The following is a 27,580-nucleotide window of genomic DNA, read 5'->3' as shown; positions in this document are numbered from 1 at the left end:
AGAGAGAGAGAGAGGATCTTGCGAATAAGAAAAAAAAAAAGAAATTTCAAATAAAAAGGCAATCCTCGAGGAGATAAGAAAAATGATGACGCAGACATCGCCGGGGACATCGCCCACCAATCCCTTAGACCACAACAAAGGTGAAAGGTCAGAGGAAGTCGCAGAGGTCACAGGAGGTCGTATGTTAAAGAGGTTGTTATGGGATATGGTTGAAATTACGGACATCTGTCATACTATTTTTACGTTTGATCGATTACCCAATTGCAAGATGGCAGACGTGTTTTAAGAGATATTTATTTACCATTTCGTGCGTATAACTTTAGTCTTCCGTAGCGGAAGTGCAAAATTGAAAGTCCTGTATTGAATGATATTCAAACAGTTTCCTGATGGTTACGGATGAAGGAAAGGTCGGCTGAAAATTGCTAACCACTTTTTTAAATACAAAATTCATATAAAAATGAAAAAATACATTCATCATGAAAGCATTTTTCTTTGGGACTTACTGAATGGAAGTAAAGTATCTAAAAGATAAAAAAATGTGTCCTAAATACCTTAATAAAAATGAAATATATTTATCATGAAAGCATTTTTTCTTTGAGACGGAATGGGTAGAACTCAAATATCTAAAAATATATAACAAAAATATATCCTAAATACCTTAATAAAAAGGAAATATATTTATAATGAAAGCATTTTTTCTCAGAAACTTAATGGGCAGAATCCAAATATCCAAAAAGATACAGAAAAAAATGTATCCTAAATCTGGGACATAAGGAAAGTCAAGAAGGCGACACTTCTATGAAAGTGATAAGAATTGCTTCGAAAAATCGCAGGTGAAGGTCGCACATTTGCATCCCTTCACACCTTGTTGACGTGAACCGTCACAAATTTGCATTCCTTCAAAGGTTGTTGTTATGTAACTTGGGTGTTGTTGGGGGGGTGGGGTGCGGTGACAGAGAGGCAGAGAGAGAGAGAGAGAGAGAGAGAGAGAGAGAGAGAGAGAGAGAGAGAGAGAGAGAGGCGTCACAAATTTGCATTCCTTCGAAGTCTGTTTTTATGTAACATTAGAGAGAGAGAGAGAGAGGCCCTCAATTTACGTTTTTAACCTTTTTATATCAGGGGGGGGAGAGAGAGTCATAAATTTACCTTCTTCCAAAATTTGTGTCACACACACACAGAGACGTCCTAAATTTACATTCTTTTCAAATTTGTTTTGTCTCACACACACACACACACACACACACACACACAGAGAGAGAGAGAGAGAGAGAGAGAGAGAGAGAGAGAGAGAGAGAGAGAGAGAGAGAGAAGATGCAGTCTGATGAAGGGTGATTTTTGCAAGTGAAAGTAAAAAAAAAGTAAAAAGAAACGAACGAAGCGCATAATGTCCTTCTATGCTTAGTAGGGAAACACCCTCCTCTCGTTACGGCACCCACTATCATCTGACACGCATAAAAAAAATGCGACACTCCTTTCACTTTCATTAATATGATATCGATCACCGTATGTGACACCTTGACGGAGAGTAATGAAAGTTCATTTTAGTAAAAATTTAAGCTGATCTGGAGAAAGTTTCCGCGTTATGGATCTTTATGACCTTAAATTACCTGTACCTGTGAGCTACGCGTCGTGGTTGAATGTCAGGTGTATGGGAATTCTGCGAGAGTTACGTGGACTGTGGCGTGCCTGTGCGTATAGGCGTTCCCACGCAGCTTTTGTCAATAGTGGGAACTTATGTAAGTTTGCATAATTCATTTGTATGATGTTGACGTTTATATTATATATATATATATATATATATATATATATATATATATGTATGTATATGTATATATATATACACGTATACTGTATATATTTGTATATAATTATGTATGTATATATGCTTACATGTATGCACACGCACATTCATTTTTATATGCATACCGGTATATAATATTTCTTAATTGTTTAGCCTTTCTGTTTTGTCTGTAAAGAGGCCTAAACAATTTGTTCTAGTGAGGCCTGTACCAATGCGAGCTTTGTCTTACAATATACCCATTAGCTGCATTGTAGAAAGTGTATATAATAACCCGTCACATAAAATTTTAAAATTTTCAAAGTTATTGCGTAACAAAGTTAGTTAAAGAATTATTTTGTCTCTGAAAAAATATATATTTTAAAACCTTTGGTGACCCTCTCGAGTACCTCCTGCTTGCATTTTGTTTCTCTACCTTAAGGATAGTTAGTTGTTTACAGAATAATAGCTCTTTTCGTTCACTTAAAGAATAAGAAATTATCGACAGCAGTTGACAATATACATGAAAACAGACATCTCCGCAGCATATGGGTTAGTATCAGCCGAAATGAAAAGCACCCCTCATTTTTCTCAGAGTCTACATTCACTCCAAACGAACGATGCAGCGTGATAACTACAGTCCCACACATGAAGTACATTCCCATACATTGGATAATGGAATTAATACCGAGTTTTCACCAAGGGCGTGTCCATGTGCAGAACGAAAATGAAACTCAAATCATCTTTGACTTGAAGCATCGTTGCATTTCAATTGCAGCATTAGTGGAGTTCTGCGTACTATACTTTCATTCAGCGTGAAACCTAGGTAGGATATGTTAGGAGGTCATGAAACTGAGTATGGTTGTGTCTGTAGATATGTGTTTGGATATGTTATACTGAGGGCAGAAGGTGGAATTGAGCGTCATATCATAACATACACATACACACATTATATACAAACATACACACACACACACACACACACACACACACATATATATATATATATATATATATATATATATATATATATATATATATATATATATATATATATATATATATATCAAAACACCCACACAAAATTATGTATATATATATGCATTATAATATACGTGTGTGTATGCATATATATATATATATATATATATATATATATATATATATATATATATAATATACAAAAGTAAAAGAAAATTTATTGGAGATATAAATTCAAGGTTATTCGTAAGAACGTCCTGTTCCAGAACGACAAAGGTGACGGTAACTCAAAGATGACAATCATTTTCTTAGCTCAACACAACACCGTTTATTTTCAACAGAAATTTCTTCAAAATATGACAGGGATTAATGATACATCTCCTTCGCCTGTCTCTTCCTATTATGACATCTGCACTTCCTTGTTTACCCGTTATCGTTTACTATTTCTCCTATCTCCGTATTTTCCGTATTTTTGAGCCTTGTTTTACGTAATTTCTATTCACCATATATCCGTATGGAAATTTTGTGTTGCTTTAAAATATTTTCTAGAATCTTATTTATTATGTTATGTATCCTTCTTTCTGTCGAGATTAGTGGCTGGGAAGCATATCTTGACACTGAATTTCTGCATACCTCATTTGTACACAGCTGTATAAAATATTTCAATTAACCTTACGTGCTTTTTTAATTTTATTAATCATCACGCTTTCTTCTATTTATCTAATTTTGTAGTGTTAATCCATTTCTTTCCATTTGCCATTCAATCCACTCTTTCTATTAATCCTTATCCATACTTCCCGTTCTCGCGTATTCGTTTCTTCACACTGCACAGCAACCTTTCCCTTTCCTTTCGAGCTCTCCAACCCTGTTATTCGCGTAGGTTCTCCCTCGGTCATGTTTGGTCACGCATGATGGAATGCCTACTTCCATTTACCGCCTGACGGTCAACTCTTCCATTTTGCTATTATTTTTATCTCCGCGTCTCATCGATCCATCTTATGTATCTCCAGACAGTTTTGACGTGGGTGACTCTGAGTCAGGTTACTGGGAGCGGTTGCTTCTCTCTCTCTCTCTCTCTCTCTCTCTCTCTCTCTCTCTCTCTCCATTCCTCTTTCTTCTTCCCTCTTTCACTCTCTTTCTCTGCTGTCTCTCCTTTTTTTCTTACGTCTTCGTCTGCACTTCTCTCTCTCTCTCTCTCTCTCTCTCTCTCTCTCTCTCTCTCTCTCTCTCTCTCTCTCTCGCGTTAAACCGGGAAGTGAGGAGAAACGATTTTTGAGGGATTTCAGACTACGCTGCGTGAAATATGTTTTTGTGCGATTATGTTGTGACGTAGTTATTATAGTACATTGACTTTTGGTCGAAGAAACAATAGATGTCCACTTTATTGCTGGTAATGCATTGTCTACTGTACCTCGTTCTGGAATATATACAGTAGATCTCAGTAACGTTGTCTTTCGGAACCTTGTTTCTGCAGTTATTGCCAGATGCACTATTTCCTTCACATTGTGTTTTACGAGAAATATTCATCATGTTTTTCATTATGTCCATTATAGTGAAGGGGAGGTTAATCTGTATTGAAAGTACTGTGACATTGCAACAGCAGTTTTACTGCTGAAGAAAGATCTGTCTTCAATTTCTGTGCATTATTTTAGCATACTGTTGAAAAGTACTTGTTCAGTCAGTTATTCATCAAAGGGTTTTGGGTTAAAGCAACGACTTTATCCCACGAGAATTTAAGAAAAACACAAAGTAAACGGAAAGGAGTGCCAGGAAACCAAACAAGGTCAGTTCTTGTACCCAGCCGAGGCACTAACGAAAGTCAGACGAAGATGGACCTGCCCACAAACATTCACCCCTTTCGTATTGGAACCCCTCTTCATTTTGACCTGGTTTTGCTGGATGACCTGGCATGCTTGCCGCATGAAAGGGGTCACCCAAGGGCCAACGCCGGGCTTCTTTCCCTTTCACCCTGAGGATAGTGGTGCAGGGAGAAAGGAGGAGAAAGGGGAGGGGGAGTTGTGAAGAGAGAGGGATTGACTTTCAGGAGAATTGAAGCCTCCCTTCGAATGACCCAAACAATTCTGTTTACTTTCACGAATGATTTTTTTTTTCGAAGGGTGAATACTTAATAAGTGGGTTTTATTTTTACCTTCTGGGGTTGACTTCGTTTAAAGTTATCCGTATTAGTAGGTGTTTTTATGTGGTTTGTATGTATATGTGTATATATGGATAGAAATATATATATATATGTATATATATATATATATTATATAGGGGTATATATAATATATATACTTTTTATATATATATATATATATATATATATATATATATATATATATATATAGGGATCTATATATGTACTTATATATATATATATATATATATATATATATATATATATATATATATATATATATATAGATGTAGGATATATATATATATATATATATATATATATATATATATATATATATATATATATAAATATATATATATATATATATATATATATATATATATATATATATATATATATATATATATATATATATATATATATATATATATATATAAACAATATGAGTATAAATGAGGATTTTCAACAGCATTGTTTGTATATAATATATTTTGCCATATAATAAAAAATAAATGTGTTGGGAAGTAATAGAAGGTTTTTGTTCAATTATATATAGAATCTAACTGTTGGGAGAAGGCAAATCGAGGAAAATCTGTGAAAATGAAAAGAAAAACGATACGTCAACGAGGAACTGCAAACAAAAGAGATGATTTCCTATTGAAAGCATACCTCACATTCCGAGGAGAAGTGAATATAAGTGTTTCATTGTATCAGTTTTCATGTTCGATTTATTTTCCATTCTCTTTCTCGCAAAGAGCAGGCGGGATACACGGTACACCTGAGTCATGGAAGTTATTATTATTATTATTATTATTATTATTATTATTATTATTATTATTATTATTATTACTCTGCCAGGTAATATTCAGTTGTATTCATACAGTTTAATCACCAAGATCACAGCAAGATTAAAAGACGAAATCTGCTCATTTAAAATAAAAAATAAATTTTTTACTCGCTCAAACAAACGAAAATCACAGGTAAACAATGATACTTAGCTTTGTTAACAAGTGCTGACATATTAAGAATCACCACTATAAATTGTACGCGAAAGTATCTTCTTGTGTCACATGAAGTGTAAACTTCTCTCTCACGTGACCAAACGCAATCTTATTTGAGATGGAGCAGGCCTTATGCCAGCACGAACCCATAAGTGAAGTAGATATTAGAGGGATGGTGTGAACCGCTGGACTTGTCCCACCAACCTAGACACCTGGGCGTTGTTGTAACAATTAAAAGCGGAAGTCATGAGACTCCCTTACTCTCCACGGTCTCTATATAATATGATATGAATAAAATTCTCATTGCAGTTGAATTTTTCACACCAGATATTAAATTTGAAGTAAAAGAAATTTTACGAACAGTATAGTTATCCGTCATTAGTGCCTGTAAAATTTGTAATGAAAAATTAAAATGGAATTGCATTGAGGCTGTATGCGATAAGGGAAAGAGAAATCAGGGAGGCCCAAAGGTACGACAAATCTCTCTCAGAAGTACGATAATCAGAGACGAATGTATATATTCATGTGTACATTTGTCATACGTCTCTGAAGTTGTCTTGGTCGCCCTCGCTTTTATTTTAATTCGCTTCCTCGAGGTGTCCCCTTTTGGTTGTATTGCATTGCCACCCAGTGTATTAGCGTAATAAACTGATGGCTGATACTACAATCATTCAGTGACAAAGTACCAGCTATATTTGGTGTTTAATTATTCACATACTAGGATTTTACATTTATAAAATGACCTAAGCTGCCATATGATAACGTACCTGAACCTGCATAACAATTTTTAATAAACATTAGAAGTTTTCTTACTCATTCACAACAATATTGAATCAAACTGATAAAACATTACTCTACGGAAGCTGACTATCTTAGGACCAAACTCTTTCCTTGACCAGAGCGAATAGAAACAACACTCATCTCTTCCAAATCAACTGCGTGCGTTGTTGAGCAATCAGTGAGACAGAAAGCTCCATTAATTTCGTCAGTGCACTAACCAGGGGTCCAAGTCCCGTCATTACCAGCGATCGGCCGAACATGATACAGGTTCATGTATCCCTCGAACCACGAGCCGAAAGTCGTGTCGTGTAAAAGGGAAAATGAATAGCTGTTAGGGACCGAGGTAAACAATGGAAGGGGTCCTAGAGCAGTGGTGGATCTCAAAGGGATGAATTGTTTCCCATTGAAGTCTCCGCGGGTCCTTGTGATCCGCGAAAGAGGGTGATTTAGAGGGCTCCATGTTCGAAAGTGATCCGTGGTATTATGAAGTAACCGATTGCACAACGGGTCTCGACCCCGTCGTCTCCTTTCGTGCGTCCCCTCTCTGTCGCTTGCAAGCTGCTGGAAGCTGGATAGTTTGTCAGTATGTTAATTACCTGCCCAGAATGCTCTAATGATGGCCTCTTAAGACCTAGAGTCTTTTATCTTTTGCAGCGTCATGCATATGAGATCTTAATGCCTGGGCGGTTGAAATAGGTAACAGAAAGATAATCTCATAATCATGACAGTGAGGTCCTTTATATTGACTAATGCGTTTCTCCCTCACACACACATTTTATACGTCTCATTCTCCAGCAAAAACTTAACCGCTGTAACACATGGTCGGATGAGTCAGCACTTTCTAAACCCATAGATCCCCAATGTAGAAAAAAAGGTGAAAATGACATATCATAAAAAGACAGTCGTAGGATCAGTACTTTCACGAAGTTTAAAGAGCTTCGCCCTTAAGGCAGCTTTACTGTCAACTGAAGAAGGAAGGAGCGGAAAAATGATAGAAAATCAAAGAGGAAAGGGAAGGAAAAGTAGTGGTTTGTAAAGTCGTTTGTAGGACTCTGAGTCTCCCTCATTCGGTTCCAAATTCAGTTGTCTAAATCTTAACATTTTATTTATTTATTTGTTTTTACGGACGTCCCGCGTCAATGACCTCACTGCTTTACTCAATAACTCTTCCGATGTGTCGGACATCTTACTGAGAGACAGCCATTCCCTGTCAGTCACTGATAACAAAAGCCTTTCACAAGACAGGATTTGCGGAGAGAATGGATTGCCATCAAAGGACGTTCTCCCCAGGATACTCTGCTAATGATTTCTTGGAGGACATCTGCTGTTCGTTCCTTTTGGCAAAGACGAATGTCCTACGCCAACCTAATCAACCCTTTGAGGTGTTTGTTGGTGCGCAAGTCACTCATAGAAGAATATATTTGGAAGCAATTTATTGCAGTGTAGGACAGTGGGATGGCTTATCACTGTACGTGTACACAAGTGCTCATCCATTCATTGATTAAGATTATTATTTCCAGCTCGACAGAAATGTTGTCTCCAGCCATGCACTAGAGGTTTTTCGTTAGAATGCATGTTAAAATTGCGGGCGATACGTTATTTGTTTAATTGCCAAAGTATCTATATGGTTAAACTTTATAAGTGGTTGTTTCAAATTATGTGTGACAGGAGGAGGCCTCCAACTGGTTGAATAATGAAACTGAATCGTTAATAAAAGTTGTCCCAAAATTGTTAATCTTATATTAATATCAACACTAGAAACTAAACAAGAATTGAAATATTTTAAATTTTACGTTATACATTCAGCTGTTGACATTCAAGAAAGTTGCTCCTTCATACCACAAGGTAACTTGACAAAAAAAAAAGAAAAAAAAGAAAAAGGAAAGTACAGATGAATAACCCTGAGTTTATAATTGGAACTTCTTAATTAGCCGTGAATTTTCCTATGCAGCTCTTCTCGTCTGGAAATGAATAAATAAATGGACAAATCAAAAAAAAAAAAAAAAAAATGAAAATCCTTTGCGTATAGTTTCTGTATAAAGTATATCAGTAAAGTTCTTTACTATGTGTGTGTGTGTGTGTGTGTGTGTGAGAGAGAGAGAGAGAGAGAGAGAGAGAGAGAGAGAGAGAGAGAGAGAGAGAGAGAGAGATTATGTTAGCAGTCTTCTTGTTTTTGTAAATCACAGTTAACTCATAAGTAAAGTCGATTTTTGTAGAATGTAATAATTAGTGAAAATTCTAATAATTAGGGAAATTATAGCTATCATCCTCTATTGCCTGGGTTGACCGTCTGACGGAATCCATTCTACAAACCGGCCATAATTCAGAACTAACGTCCCCCTTAGTGTAATCTTACCAATGGAATTACAATTAGTGTCGAATACACTGAGACAATTGAAGTTCTGGCAATCAGTTGTCTTTCTTGACATCGTTTTCCCAGGTCATGTTCTCTTGATGAAGAACCATGTTCTCATGTTCTGTGGTTTTTCGATTTTCATCCTCAGAAATTAAGTGTCGACAATATATGTAAGTTCATCATCTAATAATGAAAGTATCCATATGAGTATTGGAAGAAATTTACGAAAAGAAATTAGTCCTTTCCATTCATTCTTTTGCAGTATACGGATCGTGGTAAGAGAAAGATGATATTTGTTGAGTTAAAATTCCATTCTAATTTATTTACGTTCCAGTGAGGATTACCAAATCAGTAAGGAGCAAATAGAAAATTTTGTTTCTGCAGTTCTCCTTCAATTCAGTTTTATTTTTGCTGCAGTGAGAATCACCTAATGCGTAGGGAGGAAATAGTCAATCGTTTTCGTTTCAGCATTTCTCCGCAGTTTGCATTCAAAACAATTTCTCTGCAGAGTTCTTGATATTCGATTTAACGAAATGAACGGGAAAGCGAAGCCAGAACTCCCAAAGTAAACGTAATTCAAGTTCTGATGACTGATTCATTAACAGCTGACATGCGCACTGGTTTCGCGGCTGAATTGTCATGAACCATACTTAATCTCGAGATTAGTTCAGGTGTTTGAATGTTCAAATGTTCGGAAATACGTGCAACAGAGATAGATAAGCCTCTGACGTTTATAGCAATTTATGTCGTTATGGTCATGAATGGTTTGAAGCATTGCGAAACGCTTTTCAAGTTGTGAGAAAGAAAACTGATCTGTTGAGGTAAAACAGCTGTGGTGATAGATAGATAGATAGATAGATAGATAGATAGATAGAATATAGGATTTAGGCCAAAGGCTAAGCGCTGGGACCTATGAGGTCATTCACCGCTGAAACGGAAATAGACTGTAAGAAGGTTTGAAAGGTGTAACAGGAGGAAAACCTCGCAGTTGCACTATGAAACAATTGTTAGGAGAGGGTGGAAAGACAGATGGAAGAAAGAGAATGTGAACGGAGATAGAGTAAAAGGAATGAAAGGGGTTGCAGCTAGGGGCCGAAGGGACGCTGCAAAGACCTTTAAGTAATACTTACAGTACACCACGTGAGGTGCACTTACGGCACTATCTCTCTACGGGGAACAGCCGTTATGTGATTTGTCTGTGATATTTTATTTTATGTAAAGCTGTTTGTTTAGTTGATAACGAAAACGCAGCTGTAGTGCGACTGGTCCTTTATATTGTATGTAGCGCGACATTCACAGTGCATTTCATGTGCTGAGTAACAGAATTATGGTAAAAACAGGTCGTGTGATATTTTGCTTTGCTAAATTATCTTCAGGCACGCAGCCTTGCGAATAAATAATCCATGTACTGAGGCTTTTATGTAACAAAGTGTAATAATCTGATTCATATCTGTGAATATCTTTTCAAATGAAGAAAAATAAAATAGAACTTAGAGGATATAATGAATAAAGTACCCGTTGACATTCAAGTTATTGTGTACCTGAAAGACTGCTTAGTCATCCGATTACTTCTTAGTTCTTAAGCTTGTTTATAACGAACTCTAACTGACTTAAATCAAAATGAAAATATGAACAAGTGATTCTAACTGAATGAGAAATACTTCTCGAAAGGGCGTGGTTAGATTTTGTATCCTTATATTTATTATTTTGTACGATGATGTCACGTTTTCAACAACCTTTTGTTCTGTACTTGCAAAATCACCCAGTGGACGAACCAAAGTAAAAATGAATGAAAATTGAAAACAGTGTTTCATTTGTCATACCACAGAGTAAATGAGGTCTCGTTTTCATCTGCTAATCGTTCAAGTACTCAAATAAATATAATTTTGATACTTTCTAATATTGCTCTAAATTCTGTGTTATTCTGACTGAAATCGAGTTGTTTTTCGTAGCGAGTGATACGGCAGGATGAATGATTCCTAGAACGTGTAAATGATATTTCAAAATTTCACGTTCATAAACTTTGGTTGCTTTTACATCGTCTTTACGAATCAGTATATAGATTTCTGAATTTAGCCATTCCAAGTTTTGTCTTAAGTCACTGAGGGTATTGAGCAGTAATGACCCGGTTTTTTTGACTGAAATATATGAAATACTGGTTTTCCAACAATAAAGGTCGTGGAAGCCGTTTCATGACTGCATATTGTAGACAATGAACGTTGCCGTCTCTTTTTAAAATCATTAATAACGTTAGTGTAGAAATCCTTATCCATTCGTAACAGTGATCTCTGGAGACAAACTTTCAACACCAGACCCAGGTTTATATAACAATGCGAAAGGTTTATATAATCATGCAAAAGGTAATCAGAAGTGATTTGCGTTTTGTACGAGAGATTACACAATTACCTCACGAAAGGAAGTGCACTCAATCTTCTTGCTTAATGATTAAGATGTCTACTTTCGAGTATGATGGAAAGAGAATGGTTTATTTCTGGTGCATGAGTTGAGGAAATTGGAAAGGGACGTTTATTCTTACAACGTGCTTAAACGTCTACATAATCTAATGGTAGAAAAGAGTGAGGCTTGAGCGAGCACGTGAGTGGATACCAACATTTCAGTGTTAGGTGATATATATATATATATATATATATATATATATATATATATATATATATATATATATATATATATATACATACATACAGTATATATATATATGTGTATGTATACACACAGATATATCTATATATATGTGCGGATATATCTATATCTGTATATATATAAATATGGATATATCTGTATATATATTATATATATATATATTATATATATATATATATATATATATATATATATAGATATATATAGATATATATGTATATATATATAAATAGATGTATCTATCTACCTATAAATTTATATAATGTATATCTATCTATCTCTCTATATATATATACATATACATACATACATACATATATATATATATATATATATATATATATATATATATATATGTATATATATATATGTGTGTGTGTGTGTGTGCGTGTATATCTGTATGTATGTGTGAGAACAACTTCCTTCGATATACTAATAATCCTATTTCTTTCACAGGTAACCAGACCAGAAGGGCTCCTCAAATCCAGTAAAGTAAGGTAAAAATGTACTTATATTTGGTAGTGATTAGAGGATGTTTTTCTTGAACGATGGCTGGTAATCAGTGTCAGTTTGTAAGAACGTGTTTGTATGGATCATTGCTACGCGTACCATTTTTTCTCTAGAGTTAGTGCGTACTGTTCGTGGTCCGTAGAACATCAGCAGCAAGCCATTCTTTCATTGTATAATTAATCAGCATTTCATGAAATTTATGGATATTTATTGTAGTTTGGTTACATCAACATGTTTCTTTACATCATCATGTTCTTGCAATGTCATTTTTGAACGTATTTATGTCTGAGCTGTTATTTATTTACACAACTTTGATTAATGTAAAAAAGTTTTTTTTTTTCCTTTTTGCTTGTCTTTGAGGATAGAGTATCTGGTATGAACAATAGGAGATAATGAAGTTCGTGTTTAACCTAGAAACGAAAATATGCTTATCCCATTTTCCATGTGTTTAGACAGGAACACATGGTTTCTTAGTGATGATTTGCAAATATTTATTTATTCTAACAAAATAGTTATTCTAACAAAATTATTCGTTCGGATTATTAGAAAATATTTTAATGCACAAAGCAGGTAAAAATTTATTAAGCAGTGTTTGAAAGCCAACCATTTCAGATTAATATATACCATGGGTTTTGCATTACAATAAAAAAGAATTTTATGCAAACCACGGATATATAGATACATAGAGATAAAATTCCGCTACAAGAATTGCATTTATTGCTTTTGGCTCGAGGATAGGTATTTTTGGATGCGCTGAAATCTCTCACTGTACAAGAATTGCATGTATTGCTTTCGATTCGATGATAGGTATTTTTGAATGCGTTGAAATCTCTCATTATACTTAATGCACCACAAACACTTTTCAAGGTAGTTGAATTATGCCATTGGTGGTGTGCTAATTACTCGAGTTGCCAACTTGGTTTTTTTATTTATTTATTTTTTTACAGGTCAAACTCTCGTACTCTTAAATTTTCTGTATTCATAAGGTTTTATTTGCATAAAATATTAACTTTCGTTTGCGTTGTTTGTAGAGATAAGTACCTTTGATTTATTGAAATCTCCAGTTGTTCTTTTTAAGAAAGTTAATTATGCATCTTTGAAGAGTGGCCATAATTAGAATTTTCTTCATAGGCCATACTTTTATACCCTTTCCGTTCTTCTATTTTCTTTCTGTATTTCCCTTTTATCACCTCTTACTTCTTCCTAGTGACCACCATATTCTTTGGAAGCCTGAATTTCAAGTCAATGGCCCCTGTGGGCTTGTTCCATATGAATACGTTTCATCTACTGAATAATAATAATAATAATAATAATAATAATAATAATAATAATAATAATAATGATAATAATAATAATAATAATTCTGTCGAAGCTTCATTTTCAAACTAGACTAACATTTGTTTAGTAGATTGAATTTGACTAAATTTAATTGAATTGAATTGCGCTTCGATGATAAGTACTTTTGATTCATTGAAACCTTCCATTGTGCCAAACAAATCCAGAAAACGTCAAGTCAGCTTAACTTGAAAGTTTTGCTATTTTTGTTTCAAATTTGAAGAGTAAAAGTAAATTATTTATTTTTTTATTTTTTGGGTCGTAATTTTATATTTCTTTTATTTATATTTTCCTTTTTAAGATTCCTTTTCAAAGCAAACCGCATTTGTTTTAGTACGTATTAAGCTTTCATTCGTTGATAAAGTGTTTTGAGCTTGTTGAAATCCCCAAGTAAACTTTAACAACCTCTACAAACTTTTCAAGGGAGCTGATGTTTTCGACATTGTTCTCTTAATAACACTGCTTAGAAATATAAACAGGATTAGTTTTTTAGTCTTCTGTAAAAGAAAACTGTTGTGCCGGCTTTGTCTGACCGTCCGCACTTTTCCTGTCCGTACTCAGATCTGAAAAACTACTAAGGCTAGAGGACTGCAAACTGGTATGTTCATCAACCACCCTCCAATCATCAAACATACCAAATTGCAGCCCTCTAGCCTCAGTAGTTTTTTTTTTTTATTTAAGGTTAAAGTTAGCCATGATCGTGCGTTTGCCAACGATAGGACAGGCCGTTGCTGAAAGTTTCATGGGCCGCTGCTCATACAGAATTATACGCTGTACAGAAAACTCGATTGCTCCGAAGAAACCTCGGCTTATGTTTTACTGGTTATTACGTCGTTATGCTTTTATGCTAAGGCTATTTTATAATTTCCTTTTTAATTTGATATTAGATTTCAACTTATGTTTTCACAGAACCAGTGAGTTGCTTGTATTATTACACTAATAAAAGAGATTATTTCGAGATTTAAAGACAAAATGTTATCAGAAATTTTCACCATTTCTTCCAAAGAAAAAGTTGGTTTCTGTTCGTTATAAACTTACCACATTAGGAGCATTAATTACCCTGTAATTATTACTCTTGACTTATTCCATTTTTTCTATACATAATTTCCTTTCCCTCCTTCGCCCTGTATCCCAAAATATCAGGGGTCACTATGTCATCATTTGCTCCAGTCTTCGCGGATTTTAAAGCTAATCTAGAAATCCTTGAGGACTGCAACGAGGGTAGAAAAAGGTAGGTTTGAGGTCTCCAGCCGTCACGAGAAGCACGCAATCCATTCGTAAACAATGACATTCTTGGCATGAATGCTTACGTATACGGTGACCCAATTTTTTATTTATTTTTTTATGGTCACAACATGTCAGGTAGAGAAAAGGAGTCTTGGGGTTCCTCGATTTCGGTTTGAGAGCATATGTCGTTGACGTTTAAAATATCATTAAGAGTATGCGATTATGAATCTTTTAAAAAACCTGATACTGATAAAGTGGTTGATGAAAAAGAGAAATATATATAATTGCGATAACGACGTTTCTGGGTAAGTTGAAGAACATAACCCCCCAACATTTTTAAAATAATTCTTCCCTCTTTATGTTTCCTTGTTTCTTTCTTCCTTTCTTTTTATCTTTATTTCTTTTTGTATTTCTTTTTATTTTTATTTTTTCTTTCCTTTTTTTAATAATTGGGAAGATAATTGTTTCAGTTTCGTCGAAGACTTCATCACTTCCATTTTTTCTGTAAAAAAAAAAAATGCCCTTAGCACCTAATATACTGTAAATAAAAAGCCCATTATCACGTAAAATCCTGATTTGTTAAGTCCCAACCGACTAGCAACTAGAAGTAAAACAATACATATTCATCAGTGCACGACGCTCGAAAAAGTTGATTCGGGATGTATCACGGCTAACCACAAATGAGCTAAAACTTCCGGCGAGTTTGAGCTACCAAAAGCTCTGTGAAATTTCGAACCGGAACGTCGAATAAAACACGGCTGATGAATAAAGTAAACTCCACGCCTTGCCGAAGAAAGTCGAATGCCATTTTCCGGAAGAATAAACGAGCTGCTCCAGTTCATCGAGCTAAAGAAATTCAAGACAAGCAAACACTGGCGAAGATCTGAAGTAGACACTTCTTTTCGGCGTGTCACTTTTTACTGATCCTTCTCTCTGTTAAAAAATAAAAAGAAGAAGAAATCTGATGGATGAAGAAAGTCATGAACAGGAACTAAGTCACGTGATAACGAACGAAAGTGATCACGATTAGATTTCTTCGTTTTCTGTTGATATCCGATTTTTTTAATGCCAACTTTTTCTTTTTTTCTGGAAACGTACCCACAGGCATATTTAAAAGCACGGATATATATATATATATATATATATATATATATATATATATATATATATATATATATATATATATATATATATATATAGAGAGAGAGAGAGAGAGAGAGAGAGAGAGAGAGAGAGAGAGAGAGAGAGAGAGAGAGAGAATGAAAACGATAACAAGACAAATATGAAAAATTAGAGAAGACCATGCTTCTCTTTTAGTTGACATTCTAGCAACTTCAAACAATTCCTGATGAGACGCGTTTATATCACAATTTAATTTCGCCTGGTTTAATTCATTTAATGAAATATCTTCACGATCTGATGCATCTGGTGTAAAGGGTTTCGGACCGTGAAAATTAATGTGAGTTATCTTTAAAACCTGATTTAATCAGGTGTATCATAACGCCAAACATTAATCTCAGTGTTCAGCAAGAAGACTGAATAAGAGGATGTCTTCATGAGCTTTGAGAAATAATAGAGGAATGATACGGAGATTAAATTAATTAAGGTAATGTGAGTGGTGAGGAATGATTTCATGATAGATCTGAAGATAGACTGATAGACAGATAGATAGATAACCTCTATAGCCGTGACATACATTCTAGGAAAGATGTTTTGAAAACTCAAGCTAAATGGCCGAAGGTAGACTTCATACGGGGACACTTTCGTAAGCTTTAAGTAACAGTAACAGGGGTAATGTAGTGGCTAAAATAACATAAATTGTATGGTGAAGAATTATTCCACGATAGATAGGTAGATAGATAGATAAATAGATAGATAACGAACAGATAGTCTCTGTAGTCGTGATATATATTTTTTGCTGAGGCGTTTTGAAAACTCGAATTACATGGGCAAAGATGAATGGATTTTAATGTGTCAGGAAACCATATCAGTGATTGTGCTCCTAAACACAAATGCACTGTACGCATATAAATGCACACATACATTTTATATACGCTTCATGGCACGTTATATTCAAACGCATATAATTTACATATACATTGTACATACGCATTATTCTCTGTTATAGTCAAATTGATGGCTCTCAAGTAAATCATCTTGCTCGCAGTTCTGAACACTAAGACGAACTTACGGCACATCACATTTTATCACGCCAGAAAAATAATGAGGTTTTAGGACTGAATTCTGCTCTGCATAACCGATTAGACAGGAACGAGAAGAAGCATATTCTCTAATCTAGTAAGAAAAATCGTTCGGGTAAAGAGGCCAGTGAAAGTGTTTGCGGCGGCAGTTGTTTTGGTCTGGCGTTCTGAAATCAGATGAATTGGCAGCTGAAACACGAAACGCAGGGACTGAAAGGCTTCAGAATGAAGACTGGGTGATAAGGGAAATGAGTAAAACGAAGAAATTGTGGAAAGGAAGGTGCATTGGAGGTCTTGACTTCACTGACGGGAACAATCGACGGTAAGACTGATTCGGCTCATGATTGACGGGATACAGGCAATGGCGAAAAGCCGTGATGAAACCTGTCAAAAACCGCAGTAACACCAACATCCGATTAAAGAGAGAGAGAGAGAGAGAGAGAGAGAGAGAGAGAGAGAGAGAGATGTGAATGTACAAGCCATCTTTAGCACAGTGGAGGAACTCATTTTATCTACAGATAACCAATTACTCTTACGAATAAAATATTTACGAAATAAGATTAAGACTCGGAGGAAAGTAAGGTTTGCATAATTCATAAAAAAAAACTAACATACCCACTTTAATCAACTTCATGTAAGGGGAAAAGGTTAGAAAATGGAGTCCAGCAGGTTAATAGATGCCCTAGACACGATTACATAAAGATACAAAGTACTACATAAAAAAACAAAAACAAAGAGAAATGGTGAGACAATCTGCACAAGGCCTGTCTCCTGTGAACGCCCAGTACAGAGTGCTTCAGAAGTCAAGGAAAAGGACGGCTGCTGCTTCCCTCCTTTCCATATGGCGCGGAGGTAAAAGGCTCCTTTTTAGAATCATTGCGACATTGTGCATTGCATCATATGCCTAAGTTGGTGCCATTCACCTGTGCCTATCAGATGAGAGAGAGAGAGAGAGAGAGAGAGAGAGAGAGAGAGAGAGAGAGAGAGAGAGAGAGAGAGACATTTAGGAAAACAACGGGAGAGAGTTAGAAAAAAGAGAGAGAGAGAGAGAGAGAGAGAGAGAGAGAGAGAGAGAGAGAGAGAGAGAGAGAGAGAGATTTAGGAAGACAAGGGGAGAGAGAGTTAGGAAAAAAGGAGAGAGAAAGAGAGAGAGAGAGAGATTTAGGAAAACAAGGGGAGAGTTAGACAAAAAGGAGAGAGAGAGAGAGAGATAGAGAGAGAGAAGGGACGGAAATAGGCCTCTCCGCTATGCAAATCACTGAGTGGGAAATGACTTGGGTAAGGCAGTGGAATGACGGGCAAGAATGATTTCATTGCTCACGTTCGACGCCGAGTGGACTCAGCCTGACCATGGCAGTAATTTATAATTAATCAGATGAGATGAATTTGTAATGAGGTACGTTCAGTTTCCTGGCGGTGTGGTGTACATTAATATAGTTCTCATCCAGTTTACGAAGAAATGATGCATGTATCGGATAACTGCTTACATTCTCCGCTGAAAGGAAGTGATTGTTGCTTTCCTTTCGTAATTGTTACCGTTGCAACACTCTGGCGAAGGACTTAGTGGAATGCTTGACTTGAGGAATTGGTGCTTGACTATTAAGGTAAATGAAAATTGTGGTTTACTGGTTATGTCTTAAGGAAATGAGATTTAAATGGCCGCGGAATTTGTGGTAACTTACCTTCTATATCTGATTTTCTGGAGAACGTGTTGCAAATGAACTTGCAGATACGAATTCTTTTTCCTTTTATCGCTATTTGATCTTAAGAAGATATTGCTGACTTAAATATACCTCTGATAATATATATATATATATATATATATATATATATATATATATATATATATATATATATATATACCTCTGATAATATATATATATATATATATATATATATATATATATATATATATATATATAAAGTATTCACATAACTAAAAAATAGACGTGCCTTAAATAATATCAAACTAAAATAAAGCAAAATTATTTCTTATGTTCTTACTTTCATTTCTCGTTTATTTTGCTAGTAACAGTGGTAATATTCGAACAAAACCGTCGTTAGTACATTTTTTATTTCAGTAAGTAATTAAAGTTTAATTGTAGAGCCCGGTTTCATGTCACTTATGTTAATTAGTTGTACCCTCTCTTTTTTTTTCTATTCGTCAAAACCGAAAAAAAAGTTCACCATTCATCAGCTGTTATTTGTCATTTAGTAATCTTCATTGGTGAAGCCTAAAGTATTCACTACGTACTTGATATTGATTTTGCCCAGTCATTTACAAACAAAGGGAGAGAAACAAGCGAAGGAATGAATTAAGGAAGGAAAAGAAATGGAACCGAGGAGCAAACAAAGAATGAAAAACCAGATGTTGTGACTCTGTTTTTATTCGGTTTTCGTGTTCGGTTCAGTTTCACGAATTGCTTATGCAATCAGTTCAGCGCCATAAAGGAGGGGAGAGAGAGAGAGAGAGAGAGAGAGAGAGAGAGAGAGAGAGAGAGAGAGAGAGAGTGCATTTAATGTCTTTTTGTTAAGCATAGGAGGACTATGATTAACGACGGTAGTTTTTTTCTTCTTTCTGTCTCTTTTCTTCTTATGTTGCGTATGTTTTTTCCCTCTCTTTATGTCTATATACATACATACATTATATATATGTATATATATATATATATATATATATATATATATATATATATATATATATATATATATATATATATATATATATTATAATGTGTGCGCGTTTGTGTGGGTGTGTCAGAAAGTTCGATTTTCGTTGCTACGCCCACCTTGACCTGTTTTCCTTGAATGAATAAGCAAATCTGGTCCATTTGAATGCGCCAGTCAGTGAAGAATTTCAGTGATCATCGCTGTTTTTGCATAAGTACATCCAAGCTATTAGACGATTCATTATCGTGAAATTACTGCCTGGATTCTAATCGCGCAAAATGAAATGTTGCTTCGATAAATAGGATGAGAGTCTGGTGAATCAATGTGATTTCATGTAACGCTTTAGAGATGAGGCAGAATATTGTTGCTGCGGTCTTGATATAAATGCGATTTCTCATTGAGGTGTCTGGAGGGTGTTCCCAGATCACACTAGGAAGTCAAGATAATTTGTTAAGAGTTGTCAAAGATATAAGGAAGCGTTCTCTTTCTGAGCTATTTGTAATTCCAGTGTATGATGTTTTCATGACAAATGTAATATATTTTTGCCTCCTATTATTTGTATGGATGTTCTTCATGCAGTTAGTATGCACATGACGTTTATATTCATTAGGCTAGTTACTGATAAAATGATTTTCATTTAGCGAACTTCTTATCATCACAACATTAATTCGGTTTTCATAGGGGACATATTTGATTGGAGCTAATCAAAACATCAAGATTAGATAGTTGCCCGAAGGAAATTATAATAACCGGTGTATAATCACTCACCTTACAAAATAAAGTACAGTATTACACCATGAAATAAATAAATAAACAAACAAAGGCAAAAAAGAAGAATGTGAAGAGAACTGGGAGATCTACTTTGTACCCTTCGAGATCTGAAGAGGAAACGTGACCACCTCTCATGGGTCAAATTATCTTGTCTGTTGTAATTGACGGGGCATTCGTGTTATTTGCCATGAGAATGTTTATAATTGACTGATATTGAACACTGCCATTTCATTGTAAGTTATGGTATTTGGTAAACAGACGGTAATGGTGCTGATGAATTATTGTTGATGGCTTACGGTCATGAAATACACTACTGAAGAAATCCCAAGAGTTTTGTAAAGCATTGGAGACCTTCTTCACACGATGTCCTTGAAAATCGCGGTAATTAGTAATGTGGTAGATGAGATGATAATGACTTACGGTCATAAAATAAACTACTGAAGGAATCCCAAAAGTTTTGTAATGCCTTGGAGACCTTCTTTACACGATGTCCTTGGAAGTTGCTGTAATTATTAATAAGGTAGATAAGATGGTAAATGGCTTGCGGTCATGAAATACACTATTGAAGGAATCCCAAGAGTTTTGTAAAGCCTTGAGACCTTCTTTACACGATGTCTTGGAAATCGCAGTAATTATTAATGTGGTGAACAAGGTGGTAAACAAAACGACTTGCTGGTTTAAGCACGGCGAAGGGAGGAAGAAGTGAATGTAAGCCCCAAAGGCGCGCGTGAAAAAATGCAAAACGAAGTATTTCGAATTCTGTTGCGACAGTGACATTTTGGCACGAGTATGCACGCGGTTTGGGCTGGAACCTCCTCCTCCCCCCACCTGCGTTCGACTCAAAACAAAATTTAAAGCTTTAACATTTTATCCATTCAAACAACAACAGAATCAATAAATATGACGCAAAGATTCTTTGGAAAGTATAAGCGAATAATATACAAACGATCTGCAGAGGCAAAGATATCAGCACTGGCTGACATGCCATTCACCTTCAGAGCTGAAAGCAAAAAATAATGTTGGAATGCCTTTCAAGAGAATGCGAGCAGCCCACGTGAGTTATATGATGTGACGTAACGTTCTCCCATTAAAGTCGCTCAGTTTTGTTCTTAAATTTTTTTTCCTCACAGTTTATGCCCGGCTTTGTTACGTAATGCAATGTACATATATGCCACATTAAATGTAACATGAATGAATTCAGACAAAAATTAAGTAAATAGATTATATTCTACAAAATTCCAGTTATATTATAAAGTAGTGCTAATTGCAGAATCATAAGAAAAAGCAGAGCAAATACATACATACATATATGTATATATGTGTGTGTATATATATATATATATATATATATATATATATATATATATATATATATATATATATATATAATGTGTGTGTGTGTATTTGCTCTGCTTTTCTTTATGATTCTGCAATTAGCACGACTTTATAATATAACTGGGATTTTGTAGAATATAATCTTTTACTTAATGTTTGTCTGAATTCATTCATATTACATTTAATGGAAACCTGAAAATGATTCCTATTGCATTTCATACAAATATAATTATTTACTCTAAAAATAATTATTCGTAAAAAATACACACGCTGATGATAACCTATGCAAATAATGATTCTAAACAGGTCATGCGGGTGAAAGGACTCAAGATAGATAAGTAAAAGTAAACAAAACATGACACGGAAAACCTAACCCATTCTAGAGTATAAATTCCCAGATAAAGGAAGGTCTTTTAAAACCCATCCTTCATCATAAAGGCTTATTCACGAGGTCGGTCATAAAGCTTCCTTATGCAGGTTTTAGATACCCATTACTCTAACAATAGACTTATATAAGAGGGTTTTTTTTTCACGATTACGCTGGGTCATCATCATCATTATTTCTCTCTCTCTCTCTCTCTCTCTCTCTCTCTCTCTCTCTGCTGCTCCTCCTCCTCCTCCTCCTCCTCCTCCTCCTCCTCCTCCTCCTCCTCCTCCTCCTCTCTCTCTCTCTCTCTCTCTCTCTCTCTTTCTCTCTCTCTCTCGTCTTCCTTTTCTTCTCGTCCTCCTCCTCCTCCTCCTCTTCCTCCTCCTCCTCCTCCTCCTCTCTCTCTCTCTCTCTCTCTCTCTCTCTCTCTCTCTCTCTTTTGTATAATATTGCGTAAGTGAAGCGAGGCTGACGCATGACATTGCGTAGAAAGAAAGGGAAAGACCAAAGACGCTCGCCCACCGCATTCCTTCCCAAACAAAGGAAAGAAAATAAAAAGAATAAGCAGAGCAACACGAAAGGGAAGGGTAGAACAGAGTAGGAAGGGTAATATTAAACGGAGGAAGAGATTAGGAAAAGAAGCAGAAAGAGAAAGAAGTGAAAATAACTGGCAAGGAATAAAGAATAATAAGCAGAGTAGAAGGGAAAAAAAATAAAAAAAGGAAATGAGATATCAAGATTAAACAGAACAAAAGGGGAGGCACGAATCCAAAAGGGAAAGATTTAAATGAACAAAGGAAAACGAGAAATATATACGGGTAAGTAGAGCATAATTGAACATAGGAATAGGGTAAGAAATGTTAATAAAAGTAATACAGACAAAAAAAGAAAAGTTATGAGGTAAGGGATAGTGAAAACAGTAGAATGAGAGGTAATAATAAACCAGGGAAAGGGAATTATGTCACAAAACAGGGTGAAAGTAAAGGTACGGATAATAATATGGTAAAAACAAAAACACGACAGCTAAGGCATTAGCCGTAGGCGTAGTTGACTTAAAAATTTAGTAATGGGTTCCAGCGATCGAGTGAACGATATCGAGATGGGTGACGGTAAAAAATTGGGTGGGGTTGATGGAAGGCGTGGATGTCCGTCCTGTAAGGGGAAGTACATGATCGTAGGAGTAAAAGGAGGAACATTATGATAGGCGTTCTAGGTGAACGTAAGTAGAGGTAACGACGTGGATAATTTAGATTATTAGAAAGTACAACGGTCTTGTTTAGAAGATAAATAAAAGTTGTAATTACATGAAAACTAATTGGAATGTTTTGCCCTAATTATGAAAAATGGGCGTTGGGATTGTACTATTGTTTTATTCAAAGAAAATGAAAATGTAATTTCTGGAAAGTTAATTACCGCGGTAGTACAAAGACTTTCATTAATTAAATGGGGAAAGTTACCTTATCAAGATGGCAATAAAATCTTACAAAATTATGAGAAAGAAAATTTCAACAAAAAGGAAAATGATTTATCCATAACTCGTAAAAGAAAAAAAATTACCAAAAGTCTTTGATTAAATAAAATGATGCAGTCTCATTAGGCAATATAACGACACCGAAATGACTGAAGAAAGCTTCCGTATGATCGCCGAAGCGTAAGATAGCGAGATAATTATCTTATTAAGACGCAAGGCTTGACTTGATGGCAATGACAAATATTGAAGTGAAAGGAGGAATCAAAGTGATGTGGTTACTAAATGGTGAATTTTTTTCACCTTTTTGGTTTTTTCATTTTTTAATTTCTTTGTAGTTATTATAGAAATATTATACGGTTGTATTTTCATCTAAGTTAATGACCATAATGGGACAACAAGTAAAAAAAGAATCTTGAGTGAATATAGAACAGTTCTTATGAATTTCCTATATTATCATTGCTAAGAATATTGAGTTCATTTATAGTCAGTTTGAATGAGCAAGTGGTATTGAAACAAGAATAATAACCTGAACAACATTAAGGTCTACTACTACTACTACTACTACTACTACTACTACTACTACTACTAATAATAATAATAATAATAATAATAATAATAATAATAATAATAATAATAATAATAATAGTTTTGATGATGAAAACTCAAGAAAATAATTTACACTACAAATATTATGAATCAACAACAACGACAATAGCTTGAATAACACCAATATTTACTACTACTACTACTACTACTACTACTACTACTACTACTACTACTACTACTACTACTACTACTAATAATAATAATAATAATAATAATAATAATAATAATAATAATAATACGGAAAATCAACTGACAAGGCAGATAGATGCAAAAGCAAACTTCCAGTTCAGACGAAAAAGGCAAAAATGCATCCCACACAAAAAGGCCCGGGGCACACACACACACACACACACACACACACACACACACACACACACACACACACACACACATGCCATTTATGAAAAGAATTCGAGAGGAATTCGAGATCCTTGCCCGTCAAGGAGGTTTAAGGTCCAAAGAGGGTGAAAGGAAGAGAGAGAGAGAGAGAGAGAGAGAGAGAGAGAGAGAGAGAGAGAGAGAGAGACAGAGAGAGATAACACCCATTACTCCTGGGGTGAAAGTAGCATATGTGACCCCTGACGCCGGCGGGGGTCACTCAGGGGTCAGGGGAAGGGGAACGGAGGCTTTGGGGGGAGGAGGAGAAGAAGAAAAAGAAGGAGGAAGGAGGAAACGGTTAAGCGAATGCAGGAAAGGAGAACTGGAGTTAAAGTCGACAAGAGAAAAAAAAGCATACCTTAAGAATGAGGAAGAACAGTGGGAGGATAATTGCAGAGGCGTTGCATTTGAGACTGAGTCAAGCTGAACAAGAGAGTAAAGAAAATTTATGATAAATGACAGTGATGGAGAAGGAAGAATGCGGGAGAGGAGAACTGGTGATAAAAAGGGAAAAGAGAAGGGGGAATTTGGAGAATATGAGAAGAAATGCAGAGGAGGCTGAGTAAAGTTGGGAAAGAGGATAGAGAGAAAAAATATAGATTAAAACGAAGGGGGTACAGAAACAGATTTATGAAACATAGATAGTTAAATTTTCAAGAAGTAATTACAAAAGAAGCAGTGAAAAGAAAATGAATGAAAATATAATCATGTGATAACACCACGGTAAAGAAAAAAAAAAAAAAACAAAGAAAGACAGCAAAAAAAAAAAAAGATGAAAAGAAGAGGGGGGCTATTGTTTGAAAAAGAATGTAACTTCTGAATGACTGGAAGTAAAGGTAGTGAACTGACTTGCTGTAAGTAGTAACATGCGATTTTTGAATAAAATATGACGAGAGAAAAGGAAAGTGATGACATAAATGTTATTGCCTTAAATGTCCGACCTGGCAGACATCAATGAAATCTCAACTCGCATAAGAAAGAGGAGATAAGTTGTAGAGGGGAATAAATGGACAACGGTAAATACTTTCATATTTTGTTTAAAAAATCCTGTTGCAATATTTTTGCACTCGAAACCAGCTACTTAGGTTAGAAATCATTTGGACACGCATGGGTGCACATGAACAATAGCCTATGCTCATGTATGGTGGACATGTGGTAGGATAGTAAAATTAAGATTATTTTTCTAACAGCGAGCGACCATCTTTGCAAGTTCACAGTAGAATTCGTAAACTACGCATAATTTTCTTTCTTTTTATGAAAATGAAATGTAACTATAAAGCGTGATGTCAAGAAAGTGGGTTTGAGGTATCTGTCTGTCTTGCTATCTGTTTGTGTGTATATATATATATATATATATATATATATATATATATATATATATATATATATATATATATATATATATTATATATACAGTATATATATATTATATATAAATATATACTGTACTGTATATATATGTGTGTGTACGTATATTTATATGTATCTTGAAACGAAATGAATGCGAATTAAATTTTTATGTATTTCTTTTAGAATGGATTTCTTCTAGGAAACCTCACCAAAAAAAATGAAAATTAATACCCTTAAAATTCATAGAGAAAATGAAGAAAGATCCATGTCATTCATCACCACACTTCATACTTCACAAGTGATCAATGAATAAGATAAAAACCGAGCGTAGAAACCCGCAGGCACGCTTGGATGAATACCGTGCGCACGCCCATACCGAAAACGATATCCCACAGCATCCATCTTAATGACGATAATGCCCACATGATAATTCAGCCTTTATTACTACAGTAAACAACACGCGAAGTTAAATCTACGGATGCTGATAATTATACTAATTATGTATACTTAGTTATCATCTCATGAATGCTTCCCCAAAAAGGCTGTGTGATTATGTTATGACTCACGAATATCACTTCCCAATTTCATGGTGGGTTGCCTGTCAGAAACTCTCGCTCTCGTGTCGCATGTAGCGTGGCTTCTGTCTTTTGTTGCTGTCTCCTCCTTGAAAAAGGAAATTAGGATTTTTTTTTTTTTTTTTTTTGAGTTTCTTAAAGGTTCATTGAGTATGTTAGGGGAAGAAAGTTTATGTCAGTTTTATTAATAAAGGGGAAATGGTGTTTGTTACTTTTTTTGAGTTTGTTAAAAGTTCATAGAATATATAGATGGAAAAAGTTTGTTAGTTTTATTAAACAAAGAAAATGGCTTTTTTGTTACTATTTTGTGTTTCTTAAATGTTACTATTTTGAGTTTTTTAAAAGTTCATAGAGTATGCTGGAGATAAAGAAAATTTATATCGGTTTTATGGATAAAGTGGCAATAGTTTTGTGTTAGTTTTTTGAGTTTCTTAAAACTTCATAGAGTATTTTTTTTTTTTGAGTTATTTACATCTTCATAGAATATATTGGGGAAAAAAGTTTATGTCTGTTTTATTACAAAGGGAATTTATTTCTTTTTTAGGATTTTGAGTTTCTTAAAAGTTCATAGAGTATATTGCGGGTAAAGGGGAAATTGGGTTTTTGGTTATTTCTTTGAGCTTCTTGAAAGCTCATAGAATATGCTTGGGGAAGAAAGTTTATGTAACTTTATTAATAAAGGGGAAATGGTTTTTAGTTCACCTTTTCTAGTTTCTTAAAAGTTCATAGAGTATACAGGGGGGATAGCACGTATCAGTTGCATTACAAAGGGAAATTTATTTTTTTTTTTAGGTTACTTTTTGAGTTTTTTAAAAGTTCACAGAGTACATTTGGGGCGGGGGGTGGGGATGGATGCCAGTTTTAATAAAAAAAGAGAAAACTGGGTTTTATTTTTTGGTCTATTTGAAAGTTCGGTGATAAGGTAGAGAGAATATGATCAATTTCACTTTTATGACATTTTGTTATTATATTTGGTTTGAATAAAAGTTCATCAAATATGAAGTGAGAATAAAGTATATAATTTATGAATATTCACGGATAATGTGCAAGGGATAAAGTATATTTTACTTTTATGAAAGAAAGTTTTT

General features: G+C 34.8%; 1 protein-coding gene across 2 annotated transcripts in view; it reads left to right on the top strand.

Moving 5' to 3' along the window:
* The window catches only part of LOC136848221 (uncharacterized), a 127,108-nt gene that overhangs the window by 75,760 nt on the left and 23,768 nt on the right, over positions 1-27,580 (top strand). The window contains exon 2 of one of the 2 annotated variants that reach the window (XM_067120566.1): positions 12,153-12,193. The exons of the other annotated variant lie outside the window; for it this stretch is intronic. The gene's annotated coding sequence lies outside the window, so the exon portion shown is untranslated. The remainder of the gene's footprint in view (positions 1-12,152; positions 12,194-27,580) is intronic. 2 annotated transcript variants of the gene reach the window in all.

The sequence above is a fragment of the Macrobrachium rosenbergii genome, chromosome 18 (assembly GCF_040412425.1).
Source record: "Macrobrachium rosenbergii isolate ZJJX-2024 chromosome 18, ASM4041242v1, whole genome shotgun sequence".
Taxonomy (NCBI): domain Eukaryota; kingdom Metazoa; phylum Arthropoda; class Malacostraca; order Decapoda; family Palaemonidae; genus Macrobrachium; species Macrobrachium rosenbergii.
Note: the sequence above shows the minus strand (reverse complement) of the source record. Positions and strands in the feature narration are given on the sequence as shown.